The sequence below is a fragment of the Trematomus bernacchii genome, unplaced genomic scaffold (genome assembly GCF_902827165.1).
Source record: "Trematomus bernacchii unplaced genomic scaffold, fTreBer1.1, whole genome shotgun sequence".
Classification (NCBI taxonomy): domain Eukaryota; kingdom Metazoa; phylum Chordata; class Actinopteri; order Perciformes; family Nototheniidae; genus Trematomus; species Trematomus bernacchii.
Genome location: NW_022987720.1, coordinates 22,821,576 through 22,838,559, shown reverse-complemented (window position 1 = coordinate 22,838,559; position 16,984 = coordinate 22,821,576). Strand labels below are relative to the sequence as shown.

The 16,984-nt window shown below is 38.8% G+C and overlaps 1 protein-coding gene across 1 annotated transcript in view; it reads right to left on the bottom strand.

Annotated features, from left to right (window-relative positions):
* Window positions 1-948: 948 nt before the first annotated feature.
* The window catches only part of LOC117492942 (interferon-induced protein 44-like), a 57,892-nt gene continuing 41,856 nt past the window's right edge, over window positions 949-16,984 (bottom strand). The window contains exons 9-13 of the transcript XR_004556909.1: window positions 3,737-3,770; window positions 3,294-3,489; window positions 2,729-2,878; window positions 2,110-2,210; window positions 949-1,968 (exon numbers count right to left, since the gene is read on the bottom strand). The gene's annotated coding sequence lies outside the window, so the exon portion shown is untranslated. The remainder of the gene's footprint in view (window positions 1,969-2,109; window positions 2,211-2,728; window positions 2,879-3,293; window positions 3,490-3,736; window positions 3,771-16,984) is intronic.

Sequence of the window (16,984 nt, the reverse complement as noted above, 5' to 3'; positions counted from 1 at the left end):
AATACAAAAACATGGTTTGAATGTGAAGTGTGTCCAGTATAGCTGTTTGATTCTGGTTTGGTGGTATCTACAGTTTCCTTTAGATCACGTGATTTAAAAGAATCAGGGGAGAAGGGAGGGGCGGGCTTGCAGGGCTGCAGCTACGGATGTTTTCTCAACTGCCCCGGTTCTATTTTCCTGCATTGCACTCAGTCATTCTGTGTTATGTGCTGTAGTACTACTCTTAACCTCGAGAGGCAGCAGCAGTATGGAAAAAATACCAATCATTTATATGTAGCAATAAATCAAAATTAAATTACAATGTTTTATTAAGATATGTAACTGTTTGAAATGTTATTTAAGTAATATTACAGACTAAACATCATTTATGGAATGTATCTTGTCAATTAAGTTATATTTTAGGAGGAAAAGTATTAGTGGAGAGTTAAGATATTTTATTGCCACAGAATATCATGGTATTGCCAGGTGGTATAATCTCATATCCCAATAGTGTGATATGGCATCAGTGTTATTGTGGCTGCATTACAGTAAGGTGATGTCATTTTCTGAACAAAAACAAGTTGTTATATAATATCTTTCTCCAAATTGCTTATTCTAAATCTACTTAAAGAAAATGTATGAAATTGGAATGAATCTGAGTGAGTGTGTAGCATTTGTGATTAGAGGAACATTTCTAAAGACATTTAAGTAGAGGCATTGTTACTGAGTGAAATGTCAAGTTTGCTGTTGTTAAACCATACGGTACAATTATTCATTTTAGGCCATAGCGTTAGAAGCAAAACAGCAGAGACCACCCAAAAATGATTTGCTGCGTGTCAACAACCCAAATAAATGTGCTGCCTTGACTATCCTTTACATTCATATAAAGTTTGAATACATATGTTTCAACCTTACTTTTTCAGCAATGAGGATTTACACCAAACGACTACAGTACACACTAAGTCACAATTGAATGTGTGAATGCATTTATTGTTCAAAATATTATTGGTGAGAATCAAATGATTGTAGATCAACAGCTTCATCTTCATAGAAATCAAAGCATTAACATGTAACCATCCTAGAATAGGCACACTGTATAAAACAGGCACTGATTATCATGACTTTGCAGCCTCCCAATGTCACAACAAAATATGGATTCACAAAATATTTTAAACAAGTAATGTACATCATTGTTGAACCTTTAATGCAAGCAAAAATAAGAAACACCATGTATTGTTTTTGTGAGTGTAATCACATGCATGTTTTAAAACCTGACGAGGGTTTCCTTAGAGACAAGTGAAGCTGCTTTGATCTGAATGAGCTGCAAATCACAGAACTGCTCTGATCTGTTGTCTTGATTGAAACAATTATGTTTATTATGTCATTTAAAAATATTGATGTTATCATTATGTGATGAATATGATCTGGTTATATTAAAAAATTATCATTATATACAAAACACTTTTTAATCAATGAGAGGTACAGCATATGTTATCATTAATCTGAACACGTTTCAACCAAATCTCATCTACGACCTACGAATATTCAGATTCTCGATTACCTGGAGACGGAAATATAAATTACCTCCTGAATCAACAAAGCATATAACTAACAATATCATAATGCAAAGAAAACATCAAATATAGGAAAAATAAAGCCTTTTCATACTTTACTCATAGAGACACCATCATTTATAGTATAGATATGATGCATTACAGGCTGCAAAAAAAAAACTAAAAGCCATTTAGCCCACTTCATGTAATTATCATAATTGTTAATAGGACATGTTGTTATAAAAACAAGATCTGCCTCAGCAGAATGTAGTTTTACAGGTCGTTGACAAAGTCTTCTCCAGATTCAATCATCCCTCTCAGTGCGCTCAGTATCAGTGTATCTGTGTTATCACTTGTCTCGTGCTCTGAGTGGTAGTTATTCACAGGAAAGATGCAGTTTTGTGGAAAATCCCATCCTGCCACTCATCTTCTCAATCTACATTTAAGAATATGACATTTAAGAAATGAAACTGCTGATCCAAGGAGATTTTGCTGTTAAAATATAACAGTGTAAAACAAAATGATAATCCAACTTGAATTACAGTTGTCTAAAACTAAATTACCAATAGAAACGTACCTTTTTCTTCAAGTGCTTGCTCTTATACACGTTCTGTATATCCCTGCCGACCTCTGGACAGGCTTCATCAATTTTGGTGAGAATAGCAATTTCAGGAATCCCTGCCAATACAGAGGAGAATCAGATTCAGTTCAAATAAAGTTGGTCAGGTTATTTTACTGTGTTATTATATTTTATTAGAATTATGATACATTAAATATACTTTTAAAATACAATGCATATAATTGTATTTGTTCATTTATTATCCAACCCTTACCTATGTCCCTGGCTTCAAGTCTGACTTGCCTCAACTTTGTCTCGAAATCCTGAGTCACTAACTGTGATGGGTTATTATCATTATGCAATCCTGCTATGCTGCCAGGGATGACGCAAACCAGAACATGAACTTTGTCATTTAGAGAGGGGTCTCTGTTGTAGTGTTGGTTATCTTCCGAAATGGCAGAGATAGGATTGAACTGGAAAAAAATGTTAATAATAAAATAATAATTTGCATGCACAAATACAATAGTTTCTAATGGAGTCTCGTTAGTTTTCCATATTTCATATTTCATACATTCCATCCATAATATTGATAGTAGAAAATGACCACAATGTGGGATTGTGTTGTACCAAGTTGTACCTGGTAACCATTCTTCACGTGTCCCTTCATGGCCAGTTTGATGTCTTCCACACAAACTCCTTTTTCTGCATCCTTCTGAAGGCCCATCATGTCATTGAAGACAAAAGGGTAATGTGTCCCTGGTACTTTTTGGATTTTGTACTCTCTGTACTGTAAGACAAAAAAAAATGCCGTTATGGTTGCCCTAACCTTTAAAACATAACATCATTTCACAAAACAGAAAATATTTAAAAGAAAAAACACAAATCAACATAAAAAAATAAAAACTTAAAATCAAAAACCACATTTAAAAAATTCAAACTACAATTAAAAAACGGAATATTGTAACGCAAAACATTTTTTTGGGGGGGGGCCAGATTATCCGGTTTATTTGAGAATCAACCTCTTGGTAGGGGGGAGATAAAAAGAAGACTGTGTTAACGGACCACAAGCCAGATTCAAACTTGCATCAGCAGGGATTGAGTCTCAGAACATGGGGCACCAGCTCTAACCACTGAGCCAGAGAAAAATATGTTCTGTGGTTTTTAATTGTTGTTGTGTCTTTTGTGCTTTCAGGGATTCTTACTTTTGTGGTGAAGCTCCTCTGGAAGAGTGAATCTGCAGCAGCTCGACGAGTTATTTTGCCTTGTAAAACACTGTCGACAGCGTTGATGAAGCTGGACTTGCCAGCACCAACAGGTCCATAAAGCAAACATCTGAGCTGGACATCCTCTTTAAAAGGCTGGTAATCCTTCACAATCTGTAAATCTCTCACTTTGTTTCTGTTCAATGGAAAAACATTAGACTTTAGTTTAGATCAAATTATTATCAGTTTTGCATAATGGTGTCACTGAGAACCAAGAAAAGAAACCACCATGATTATGAAAAGTGACAACAAATAGAAAAGATTGCATAACAAAGGTGGGTCTCAACAAAGGAGTGTGTCGGTTCATTGTTGTGCTTTTAAAAATTGTCATTTGAATAAAAGCCACCAAACACCAGAGACACCACACTGAAAAATGAACTCACCCCCAAGGACCCTTCCTCCATTCTTGAGGCAGAACTGAAAAGTAAAGTGAACATTTGCAGTAAAACATTAGTCTAATTTTGATTGATTTGATCTATTAGGCAATGTTTAGAAAAACGTTGAGTTACTTACCTTTTGGAGAAGGTGGGGGGGGAGGTGGGGGGGTCGAGTTTCCCATGGCTTCAACAAGAAATTGTTGTAAAAACATTATCGATACAACATTTGAGATCAAATATTTCACGACATTCATCATGTATAGTAAAGTATTATTATAATATTGTAAATCCCTTTGCTTTGCAACTTCTCATACTGACTCAAATGTGTACACGGTTAAAATAACTAAAAACTGTAAACATTTTTCACTTTCACTTGATAAAAAGCTACATTGTCCCACTCAATAAATACTCACAGTACTTGCTTATGAGTTTGCAGAATATACTTGATAAGCGTACTACTTCCATAGGGACAGTTTTGTGTTATATTAAACTCTTTAAATACGTCTATCTAGTTTTAATATATACTTGAAAGATTTAGTTTTTATACAATTTCAGTGAAAATGTATAAGTCTGTTCATGTTTACTGCACCTTACGTTTTACAGACATTGAAGGTAAAATAAATTATTTAACTTATCCCCAAACATGTTAATGCTGTTCTCTTTGAGTGCAGTCATCGCAAAAAGACCCTATACGGTAATGCCTTCTGTGTCCTGTTCTATCCCTTATAATCAGGCTATATTTAAAAACAACAATTATATCGGTATAAAAAAATTGTTAAAATAAATTACCTCAGCTGAAGTGTCTGTGTAAAGAAGTGGTGACGTTTACTCCAAGTAATGACTCTGAAATGGAAGAAAATAATATATTTCAAGTTTCTTTTTCATTACTTTGACAATAGAACTTGACCACAGTGTCTTGGGTGTATGTATATGTGTATTACTTATTTATAATAATAATAACAATAACAGTAACGATTCATACATAAAAATTGGTACGACACTAAAATGATAACCATACTCGAAGATAGCAAAGAAAATGTACTTAGTTGTTAAACAATAATAATCATTACCAGGGGTGCACATAACTGGTACGCAGGTACGCATGCGCGGCAACAATCTGAAATGCGTAACGTCACTTGTGTCACAACGCGCCTTTGCGTACCTGATAGGTCATCAAAACAAAAACACATATTTCGTCTATACGTGTTTCTTGTCAACACTCAGTGGAGTAAATTATTAGACATGTCCAAAAAAAACAAAGACAGATTAAGCAGCCACTTTGCCGTTTCGCTCCCTGCAAAAATCTTCGGACTTTCTATGACTGATTGAACTGGGTGCTGGCTGTGCCGCGCAGGACATAACCGACGGACCTGTGAAGCTTCACAGGAGAAAGAGGCTTAGATCACTGGACGACAGAGTTGGTCGCCGTGTGCACAGACGGGGCTGCTGTTAACGTCGGTGTGTACAACATAATTGTACCAAAACTACATCAACTGGCTGCAGTGGGAGACTCCCCTGTGCACATTCTGTGCCCCGCGCACACACTGGAGAACTGCGCAAAATCAGCTGATCACAACGTTCACGCTCTGTGGTCAAGCTGCTGCAGTTTTATTTACAACAAAGTGGAGTAAAACACACAGCTGCCTGCAAACTTACTCAGGCTGTTAATGGAAGAGTTTGAAATCAGACAGGGTTAGGTGGATGAAGTGTTACTCAAGTAAAATTAGAAAAGTATTATCATCAACACCTAGTTAAAGTAGCGACAGTAAAAGTAGTCATTTTGCAGATTGGTCCATTTCATAATAATGTATATGATATGTTTTATAATTATTGATCATTAAAGTCTTTAAAAATTAGTTTGAATGACTTTGTATAGGCTACTGCAGGGTAGCTTGTGAATTTACTCCAGGTGGAACTAAAGTCTGATTTAAGACTTGATTATATTTCACATCATTCATCCAGATCTGTGAAGTAACTAAAATGTATTAAATACATGTAGTGGAGGAAAAGTACATGATTTACCTCTGAACTGTAGTGGAGTAGAAGTACAAAGTAGCATAAATTGTACCTAAGTACAGTACTTGAATAAATGTACTTTGTTACTTCCCTCCTCTGAAATCAGATATAACTACAAGTCATGTGATAATTTCTTAGTATTTGATCCTTCAACTTGGCCTCAGGAAATGCAAGGACTTCACAGTTTTGGCAACAAGTTTTGGAGAAAGCAAATCGGAGGCTTAAAAAGAGACAGGGAGGTGCATCTTCATCATCTAGCATGCAATAAGTGTAAATAGAGGACAGTGAAGGAGACACTGAGGAGGACAGTGAGGAAGACTGCACTTATTAAAACCACGCTTCATGTGGGGTGAGTACCAAACGCTGTCTCCTGGTACTCATCTGAGTAACTCACTAAAAAAGTTATGTGCACCCCTGCGTATAGACGAATTATGTGTTTTTGTTTTGATGACCTATCAGGTACGCAAAGGCGCGTTGTGACACAAGTGACGTTACGCATTTCAGATTGTTGCCGCGCATGCGTACCTGCGTACCAGTTATGTGCACCCCTGACTATATACTTCAACAAGCGAAATTCTGCCTTGCTAAGGACAGTTTAGTGTTATCTTAAACCCTTTAAATAAGTCTATGGAGTTTTAAAATAGACTTGAAATATTTAGTTTATCTACAATTTCAGTGAAACTGTGTAAGTCTAGTTATGTTTACTGCACCTTATTTCTAACAGACATTTAAGGTCAAATACATTATTTCACTTATCCCCTTTCTTTTATTTATCCAGAGAATTATGTTTCATTTAATCTTGCTCACTACAAACAAGCAGCGTTTTGGCCAATTCTGTTTTTGTACAGGTTATAAACAGATTAAATCAAACGAAATAAACACCCAGAGCTAGAAAAATATAGGTTTATATACTTTTTTTTTCTAAGTGCAGCTCTACAAAGCATTAAAGGTTTGAGATAAAAACTAATGTTAACATACAAACAGTAACTATCTCTATAACTGTACTACACAAAAAGGATAACTATAATCAAAATGATGATAGCATAACAAGAATTTGGAAGTGATAGAAATCCTCACCTTCAGTTACTGTATGTCTCACCCAAGTGCCTCTCAACTCAAAAGGAAAGTCTCTTTTATATGATAACAGCTACTCACTTTCACTTTCATGTTCAGTTATAGCACACCATGTGGCTTAAAGGAATTGCCTTTATAGATGTACAACTTAATGTTTGCTGACCTCATAAAGTAAAGTTGATTTCTCTTTAGTCATTCACAAATGACAATAGTCACAACTGAATGACTGAATGCATTTAGTCTGTGTCAGATCCAACGGCAGACCTCTACACCCATTTTTAAATTGAATCTGAATGTGACTTTAGAACTTAAACACACTTTCTCATGAGTTTACCTCAGAATACTATTGAAATACAAAAACATGGTTTGAATGTGAAGTGTGTCCAGTATAGCTGTTTGATTCTGGTTTGGTGGTATCTACAGTTTCCTTTAGATCACGTGATTTAAAAGAATCAGGGGAGAAGGGAGGGGCGGGCTTGCAGGGCTGCAGCTACGGATGTTTCTCAACAGACCCTGTTCTATTTTCCTGCATTGCACTCAGTCATTCTGTGTTATGTGCTGTAGTATTACTCTTAACCTCGAGCAGCAGCAGCAGTATGGAAAAAATACAAATAATTTATATGTAGCAATAAATCAAAATTAAATTACAATGTTTTTTATTAAGATATGTAACTGTTTGAAATGTTATTGAAGTAATATTACAGACTAAACATAATTGATGGAATGTATCTTGTCAATTAAGTTATATTTTAGGAGGAAAAGTGTTAGTGGAGAGTTAAGATATTTCATTGCCACAGAATATCATGGTATTGCCAAGTGGTATAATCTCATATCCCAATATTGTGATATGGCATCAGTGTTATTGTGGCTGCATTACAGTAAGGTGATGTCATTTTCTGAACAAAAACAAGTTGTTATATAATATCTTTCTCCAAATTGCTTATTCTAAATCTACTTAAAGAAAATGTATGAAATTGGAATGAATCTGAGTGAGTTTGTAGCATTTGTGATTAGAGGGACATTTCTAAAGACATTTAAGTAGAGGCATTCCCCGCTTGAATTATTTTGTTCTAAAAACATTCTGAGAATGTTACATTCATTGTTCTAGGAATGTTTTCAGCGGGAAGTTTTCTTTTGGTTCCCAGAACGTTCTTCTGAAAGGTAGGATAACGTTCTCTAAAAACATTCTTAAAATGTTTGGTGATAACCTTCCTAAAATGTTTTTGATAACATTGTTAGAACATTATGCCCTACTATTCTTAAAACGTTTTCAGCAGAAGCTTTTATTTTGATTCCCAGAATGTTCTTCTGAAAGGTAGGATAACGGTCTCTAAAAACATTCTTAAAATGTTTTTGATAACATTGTTAGAACATTATGCCCTACTGTTCTTAAAACGTTTTCAGCTGCAAGTTAGATTTGTTTATATTGCCAGAATGTTATTAGTTTAGAGAAGGATAACATGCTTTATGTTTAAAACATTATGCAAATGTTCTATGGTAACAATTTACTAAAATATGTTTACATTATAACAAAGACATAATATTCCTGTAATTGTTCAACTCAAAATTCCTGGGTAAGTGGACTGACCACTGTGGTCATTAGGATGATTTTGATAGTTTACTTAACTATTGGAATGTGACTAACACATGTAAAAGGATGACTCTGAATCAGCTGGTGAAAGTAACATTTGTTTATTAGAAAAGGGGAGCTGGGAGTGGAGGTTGGTTATGGCAGCAGTGGGAAACAGTTGTTCCAGGGTGGAGAGGCCTGGCTGGTCTTGGGAGTGTGGAAGGCCTTGGATTCCTCCTGGGAGAGACATACAAATGAGTGTGAGGCAAAAGCAGGCAAAGTTGTCAAAGAATATGCTGGCAAAAAGCTAGAGCGGCACGCAACAAACCTTTCACGGCAACAATCCGGAAGGGAATGAGTGCAGGCTGCAGGCTTTCATAGTGTGGCTGATGAGCAGCTTGCAGGTGTGGTTGATTGGAGATTGCTCCCAGCCGTGTAGAGCAGACCAGCAGGCAGGTGGGGGGAGAGAGTAGTACACACAGTAGAAACAAACACATACAAACACTAAATGAAGCTCAGCGCAAGTTCAACCAGGAAGACCGTCTTTACTCATTCACGTACTTCTATTCCCATGTTACTACTCTCTCTCCTCTCAATAAGTGACCGGGGGCGTCACTCTTCAGCTTAACCAATCACTTCGCTCTATTCCCAAGAGCCTATCATAGCGCTCTGTCAAACCTTTTAAGTCTGCTCTTCCCCCTTTGACAGCTGTCATTTCAGGTGACTCTACGTAGTTGGTAGTCGCAAACAAACCTTCTAAGTAAAGCGCTTCTAAAAAGTAAACTTAACATGTCCAGTTCGGACTTCTCTGAGAACGATCCCTTTCAGGACGATCCCGATCCTGGCCCCAACGTGCTGGCTGACACAGCTTCTACTTCCTCAAGCTAACAGCGCACGAGCATTCGCTTGCTTGCCCACAGCGGCGCAGCCTCACGGACAGCAGAGGCAGAGCTCCTCACCTCTCAACTACAGCAGCAGGGCATCGTACCAGCCCCAGGTCTCCCTCTCTCCCAGCTTCGCGAGCTCTCGGACCAAGTCCCACTCGTCGCTCCCCAGCCCATGCCAGCAGCTCCAGCCGGCCTCTCTGACAGACCAGGGCGCGGGCGCAGGGGTAAAAGAACAAGGAAGTCGAGCCCTCCAGCAGCTCCTCCCTCAAAGAAGACAACTCCTTCCCAGCCTCGCCCCATCGCTGACCAGCCCGTAAGCACCTTCAACCAGCCCTACATGGATAACAGCTTGGCCAACACCCTGCAATCCCTGGCCGATTCCATGCAGAGACTCGACACTCGCCTCCAGTCCCTGGAAAGGGTTTCAGCCGAAGCCTCCACTTCAGCAACCACCAGGGCCGTACTTTCTGCCATGGCGCAGCCAGTGCTCACGCCGGGTCAGGCCCTTTCAGTCCCACACACCGATGTCTCCCCTCATTCTCTGGCTTCTGCCATCCCACCCCCTCCTTCAGGTAGGCCTTACATCCCCCAAGCTGCTAATATTTCCCCCCGGCTCAGGGCAAAAATACTTCAAGGGCAGGATATTAACCTGGTCAGCCTTATCCTACCTTCCCCTGAGTGTGACAAATCCATCGCCACCGGGGGAAACATCACAGCAGTTTTCAAAACATCAGACCCCCGTCTCAACAGAGACCTTTCCATAGGCCAGTTCCTGGTTGCATTCGGCATATATCGTGATGTAATATGCTCAGTCTACCCGGGAAGGAGGCAAGAACTAGACGCTTATCTGGGTCTGATCGGCGATCTTAATCTCAAATACGGGAAAAGTGTGTGCTACGCTTATCACAAGAGCTTTTCAAGCAAAGCCGCCCTTCACATAGCTCACTCAAACATTCGTCTGGACTGGTCCATGCTGGACACCGAGCTGCTCGTGTTGTCTACAGGCGGCCACCAAGTCATCTCATGCAACAGCTGCGGGACCCCGGGCCACCTCTCCCCTTTCTGCCCTTCAGTGCCTCTCTCTGCCTTCAAAGCCCCTTCTGCGTTCCAAGCCCCAAATGACAGACAAGGCCGTCAGGTGCAGCGCTGGCGTGAGATGCAGATCTGCAATAATTTCAATGAAAATGTCTGCACTTACTCAGCCTGTACTTTTCTCCACTTCTGCAGTTTCTGCAAGGACTCGCACCCGAGGTCTGTGTGCCCCAGGCGCGGCGGCCGTCCCATGGCGCAGCCATTCTCCCTTCACTACGCCTCGGTCGACAACGCTATTAAGTTAATTAAATTCGCCGGCCAAGGAGCCTGGCTCTCCAAAGCAGACATCACCGATGCCTTCAAAATCATTCCCATTCATCCGTCCCAGTGGAACATGTTCGGCATCAGGTGGGAGTCCAAGCTCTACTTCGCCGTCCGCCTCACTTTCGGGTGCAGAAGTAGCCCATGCATTTTCAATTCCTTCTCCAAGGCTCTTTGTTGGATCCTGCTGAACGTTGTTAGAATCCCATCCGTTCTTCACCTGCTGGATGATTTTCTCCTCATAGATCCCCCATGGGACAACTCAGGCGCTTCACTGCTTAAACTGAAACTCTGTTTCCAAGAGCTAGGCGTCCCCCTATCCAAGGAGAAAACCATAGGCCCCGACACAAGTTTGGAGTTTCTGGGCATCACTCTCAACTCCATAGAGATGAAAGCGTCTCTCCCAAATGACAAACTGCAGCGCATACGCGACATCACTAAGTCCTACTGTGCACAACACATCATTACTAAACAGCAGCTGCTCTCCCTCCTCGGGCACCTTGATTTTGCCATGCGTGTCATCCCACAGGGACGCTCATTCATCTCCCGCCTCCTGGACGCAGCATCAGCTGTTAAAAACCTCCACGATCATGTTCCCTTAGACAAAGGATGCCGCTCAGACCTACGCTTCTGGTCCCTCCTGCTCGACCAATGGAACGGTGTCACTTTTTTCTACAACGACATAGTGCACTCCTCAGACTCAATGAGGCTTTTCACGGATGCCGCCCCATCCGCTGGTCCTTGTTCGAACAATATTATCACCAAACATTTTAAGAATGTTTTTAGAGAATGTTATCCTACCTTTCAGAAGTACATTCTAGGAACCAAAATAAAACTTCTCGATGAAACCATTCCTAGAACAATGAATGGTAACATTCTCAGAATGTTTTTAGAACCAACAATATCTAGCTGGGAACTCAGACATGCCTACGCAAACATGCAATATCATGAATTACATGCTTTTTAAAAAGGAAAATGTGGTGACATCAGATTTTTTTTAAACATCCTTTTCAAACAAATGCAACAAGTTTGTATTTTAAAGCGCACTACAAATAAATCTGACGTTGACCATGACCGTGTTAATATTTCGCAACACAGGAACGTTTTAAAAAAAAAGAATAACCTCCTGAAAACCTTATCCAAATGTTGCTTTCAAAATGTTCTTCTTTGGTTATCATGTAACATTGAGGGAATGTTTTATAAAGAACATCTTTAATGTGTTACCCCAACAACGTCCAAAACACATCCTTAGAATATTGCAGGCAAAACGTTCCACCTTTGTTAACATATCACATTAAAGGAACGTTTTATAAAAAAACGTTGTCATCTCAGGCCTTAATAACATCCTCAAAACATCCTCTGAATGTTGCAGTTAAAACGTTATGTCTTAGTTAACCTTAAACCTTATAGGAACATTATTTGAAAAAATAAACATCCTAAAAAGGTTCTTTGAACATCAGATTAAAACGTTTCTTTAAAACCTTATTAGAACCAATAGGTAACGTTAGCCAAAGTTGTGAGAACGTTCCCCGCTAGCTGGGTAGTGTTATCTTAAACCTTTTAAATAAGTCGTTTTAAAATAGACTTGAAATATTTAGTTTATCTACAATTTCAGTGCAACTGTGTAAGTCTGTTTATGTTTACTGCACCAATATGTCTAACAGACATTGAAGGTCAAATAAATTATGTAACTTATCCCCTTTCTTTTATTTAAAGAATAAAGGAGAGTGTAATGCTGCGTTCACACCGGACGCGATGCGAATATTCGCTTCGCTCTAATCGCTCCTATCGCATCGCTCTAAACGCTCGAGTTTCACCGCGGCTGACAGCTGTGTTTACTCGCATCATTCAAACAAGACGCGCTGGCTCGGGAGCTACAACTACAACAACATGAACATATTTTACCGTGATTAAATTGTAATACACGTTTCTAAATGATGCCGAAGTAACAACATACTGATACCGGTTAGTAAAAACCATGAGTTAATGCTTGACAAGTCTGCAGACAAGACGGCAGGCGAAAAACCTTTTAAAATGCTTGTTTTCTGAATGAAGATCGGGTCGACCAGGCTAGTATGCTCATTCCACAATCATATCAACGGCCTACAGCCTACACGTCTGTCCGCGTCTCTGCATTGACTTTACATGTAATCGCGCCGCCCCCAAACATCGCATCGCGTCCGGTGTGAACGCAGCATAAATGCTCTTCTCTTTGAGTGCAGTCAAGAACAAATACCCTATAATGCATTCTATCCCTTATGATCAGGCTATATTCAAACCAAGACCCGAACATCTAAGTGAATCACTAAGCAGCAATCTCTGGTAAAATGACTTATTTTGTATTTATCCAGAGAATGATATACTTCACAATATATTTAATTTAATCTTGCTCACTACAAAGAAGCAGCTTTTTGGCAAATTCAGTTTTTGTACAAGTTATAAAGACATTCAATCAAACCAAATAAACACCCAGAGCTAGACAAATATAGGTTTATATATATTTCCCTTTTTTCTAAGTGCAGCTCTACAAAGCATTAAAGGTTTGAAATAAAAACTAATGTTAACATACTTACAGTAATTATCTCTATAACTGTACTGCACAAAAAGGATAACTATAATCAAAATGATGATAGCATAACAAGAATATACTGAATTGGGAAATAATAGAAAATCCTCACCTTCAGTTTTGTGCCTCTAACCCAAGTGCCTTTCAACTCGACAGGAAAGTCTGTTTTATATAATAACAGTTGCTCACTTTCACTTTATTTCCCGGTTATAGCACACATGTGACTTAAAGGAATTGCCTTTATCAATGTACAATGTTATGTTTACTGAGCTCCTGAGGTAAAGCTGATTGATCTTTAGTGATTCACAAATGACTATATTACACTTTATTTATTTTTTTAAGTTTCCTTTTCACTACTTTGGCAATATCATTTGACCACAGTTTCTTGGGGGAAAATAAAAAGCAGTGAAAAGTTGTTCATAATCACAAGTTGACATTCCTAAACTTGTGAATGTAGAGACATAGTTACCTTAACATGTAAGTTGTTGAATCCTGCTCAGTGTTATTTACATTGTAATGTTTTGTGTGAGGACCTGCAGCTATAAATGTTTTAACATCCTTTCAGTTTTTTTTTCTTGTCTTTTGAATTTTTTTTAATCTGATGCAGGATGGGTGTGCACACATTGAACGGATATGAACACTTCCTGTTGAAAATAAGCGAGAAAAACCCTCCAGATTGCCCCAGTTCAAAAGTTTTAGCAGTTTTGGATTAGCAATGGATCCAAAATAATTCTATATAGATGCTGATGTGACTATTTTCGGGCAGATTGCTATTTTTGTTTCTCCGAGAGCAGAGTGGCAGTACCTGCTGCAGTACTATGAAGCTCAATGCTTATCTGAACTCTGCTGTTGCATATATTCTCTCTATCGCCTAGCACAGCCCCACCCAATGACTTATCAAAACATGTCACCAGTATTCCTGCAGATAGATAGAGGGTCAAGTGATTGCATGTGGTCCTCGACCCATGCACCATCCAACTCTGCATCCCCTCTGAGAGGAACAGGCTGTGGTCTCTGTGTTATTGATTGGTTGATGCTTTAACAGTGTTCTTCCTATAGAGTGGCGAAGTCCCTCCCCTTCCGGTGGACCTCCATGGGACCTTATTTCGGAAAAAATTATGTATTGAAGGCAATGGAGAGAGAAAGATAATCTTTCGATCCCGTTTGAATTGTGCCACGAATTACACATATGTGACCTGCTCTATCGAAATCAGTCGCATTGACCCGAAGACACATTTTGAGTTGTATACACTGTTGAAAAGAGGAGATTCCTAGCTTTCTAATGATATCAAGATTGTTTTTGTACTCCAAATATTAAGCAAAATATGTCACATTATATAATGACTATCACCGAGTCATCATTTGGAGAAAAAGGCCTTCAAAGTTTCCTCTTCTCTGGAATCCATCGATCTGATTGATTATTAGCGGAGCAAATGATCAAAATAGTCCGGAGGGAAAATATTTCCGTTTGGATTACTGGTCTGGGGGAAGCTCGCGAGCGTGTGTGTGTATGTGTGTGTGTGTGTTTGTGTATTTTTGCGTTTGTGTATATTGTGTTTGTTTCCCGGGGAAAACACTCACGAGAAACACCGGCTGTTGTTATGCTTGCTGTGACGTTAAATTACTCCGTTCTCCGCTTGTAAATATGCCGTTACAAGCTTCATAGTTGTATTTATCATCTAAATTTGCCGAAACAAGTTTAATATTCTGAAAGCCAAGACTTTGTTTAATTGAAATCAGATGAAAACAAACTGTAATGGACCCTGCCGTGTTATCTATGATTACTATATGCCTTACATTCATAATTTCAGCCGGAGGGAGGGGGAGCTGCGCTACGGAAGAGCAGATTGCGAGCGAGAGGTGCCTGTCATCTTCCCTTCACAAGCTTCACAAATGTATTTATCGTGTGATTTTGGAAATAAAAGTTTCATATTCTGAAAGCCAAGACTTTGTTTATTTAAAATCAAACAAAACACCCGAAAAATATTTTTTTACGCAAATCCACGTTTATTTTGAAATGAGCCGTTGCGACTTCCGACTGATTTCGATAGAGCGGGTCACATATGATGTTTGTCAATTTAAAAGATAATTTTGCAAGTCAAAAAAAAAAAAATGTGTCGTAAAACTGTGAAGTAGCACATTTGTTTGTGTGAAACGCTCAATGAACTACATCGCTGGTCTCACAGAACAACACACGTCACCAAGATGGCCGTCACTACTGTCAACAAAACAATTGACTACCCTCACTATCACCACAATGAAACACGTCCTGAAGAATGTCATGCAAAGCTGCCTGCCTGCCTTCGATTCTCTCTGAACTGCCTGGTCGTTTTAATGTTTAATGTCAACCATTTGTGCAGATAGCATGAAGTAGAGAAGATCGCTAGCGTTAGCGTTAGCATTTCTCCTCCGGGCTTAAATTGTGTATTATAGAATGATCACACCGGTGACAGTACTATTCAAAGGGTTCACGAAATATGACTACTACTATACTGTTTAACATGTTGGGTTACTTCATGTTACTTCATGTTAAGGCTAATAAAAATGACACGGCTGTAATGCTAACTAACGTGCTAGCTACTAGCTAGCTTGATCCAGACACTCCTAGTCCTTTCATCAGACGGGAAGCGAAAGAATGAGCAAGACCCATTGCTGGTATGATAACAACCTGGTACTAAGCACACAGGCATCTTGTTAAAGTTATCTTATCTTAGCCAGCGCCATATAGATAGATTATATCTATATGGCGCTGATCTTAGCTATTGTGACATCACTTACAGGACTCTGGGATTTGTAGTCTTTCTAGTTGCGTATTTTTCATAGTCTTATATTTCAACAGTTTTACGACAAACTGTGACTTTTTTGACATGGAAATTCTTTTTTAAGATTGACAAACATCATATGTGTAATTCATGGCACAATTCAAACGGGATCGAAAGATAAGTTTTCTCTCTCCATTGACTTCAATACATTATTTTTCCGAAATAAGGTCCCATGGTGCCTTCGCCACTCTATTGTCTTACGTATGAAGCCCTCGCTCTCTCTAAGCAGTGACATGAGCAGAGACTGCCATGTTGCTGTGGTGTTTTACCGCTCAGTGTTTCACTTATAAGAGCAGGTCTGGGAACAGTAGATTAGAAATCAATACAGAGACTGTTAATATTAGGATTTATTAGAGGATTAGAGTTACAGTAGGGGTCCAGTAAAAGGAGAGTATTGACACACTTCCATATTTTTTCTATCAAAACCTCATCATCCTTTCTATAACAAAAAAAGCAAGTGGTGGATATCACAGTCCTCATTTTCTATAATATGTTAGATTGTCTCTTCTTGTTTAAGGCCTTCCTCCTTTAATTTACTTAAATGTAGTTTTAATTATATGTTATATTCACACTTGTATATACTATATAGGGTTAGTGTTAGGGCTAAGAGATTATATATACCTTATTTGGTACCACTTTACAATAAGACTACTCTTATAAAGGGTTTACGAATAGTTTGTAATTCATTTATTAATTAGGTTGTGAACACTTTATAAATCATGAATAAGCTTTTATAAGACATGAGATAAACAGGGCAACTGTGACCGGTTGCTTGCCAAATAGTGAGCCCACATTTATCTGTACTGCTAAGCCTTATATTGGCTACTTAGCTTACATAATCTTCTTCATCAGCCAGCATCCTTGTTATCTGTTGTTCACTGAGTTGATTCTCGCTAAGTAGCCAATATAAGGCTTAGTCATCTTGCCAAATAGTGAGCCTGTGTTGACGTATGAAAACTATGTTAG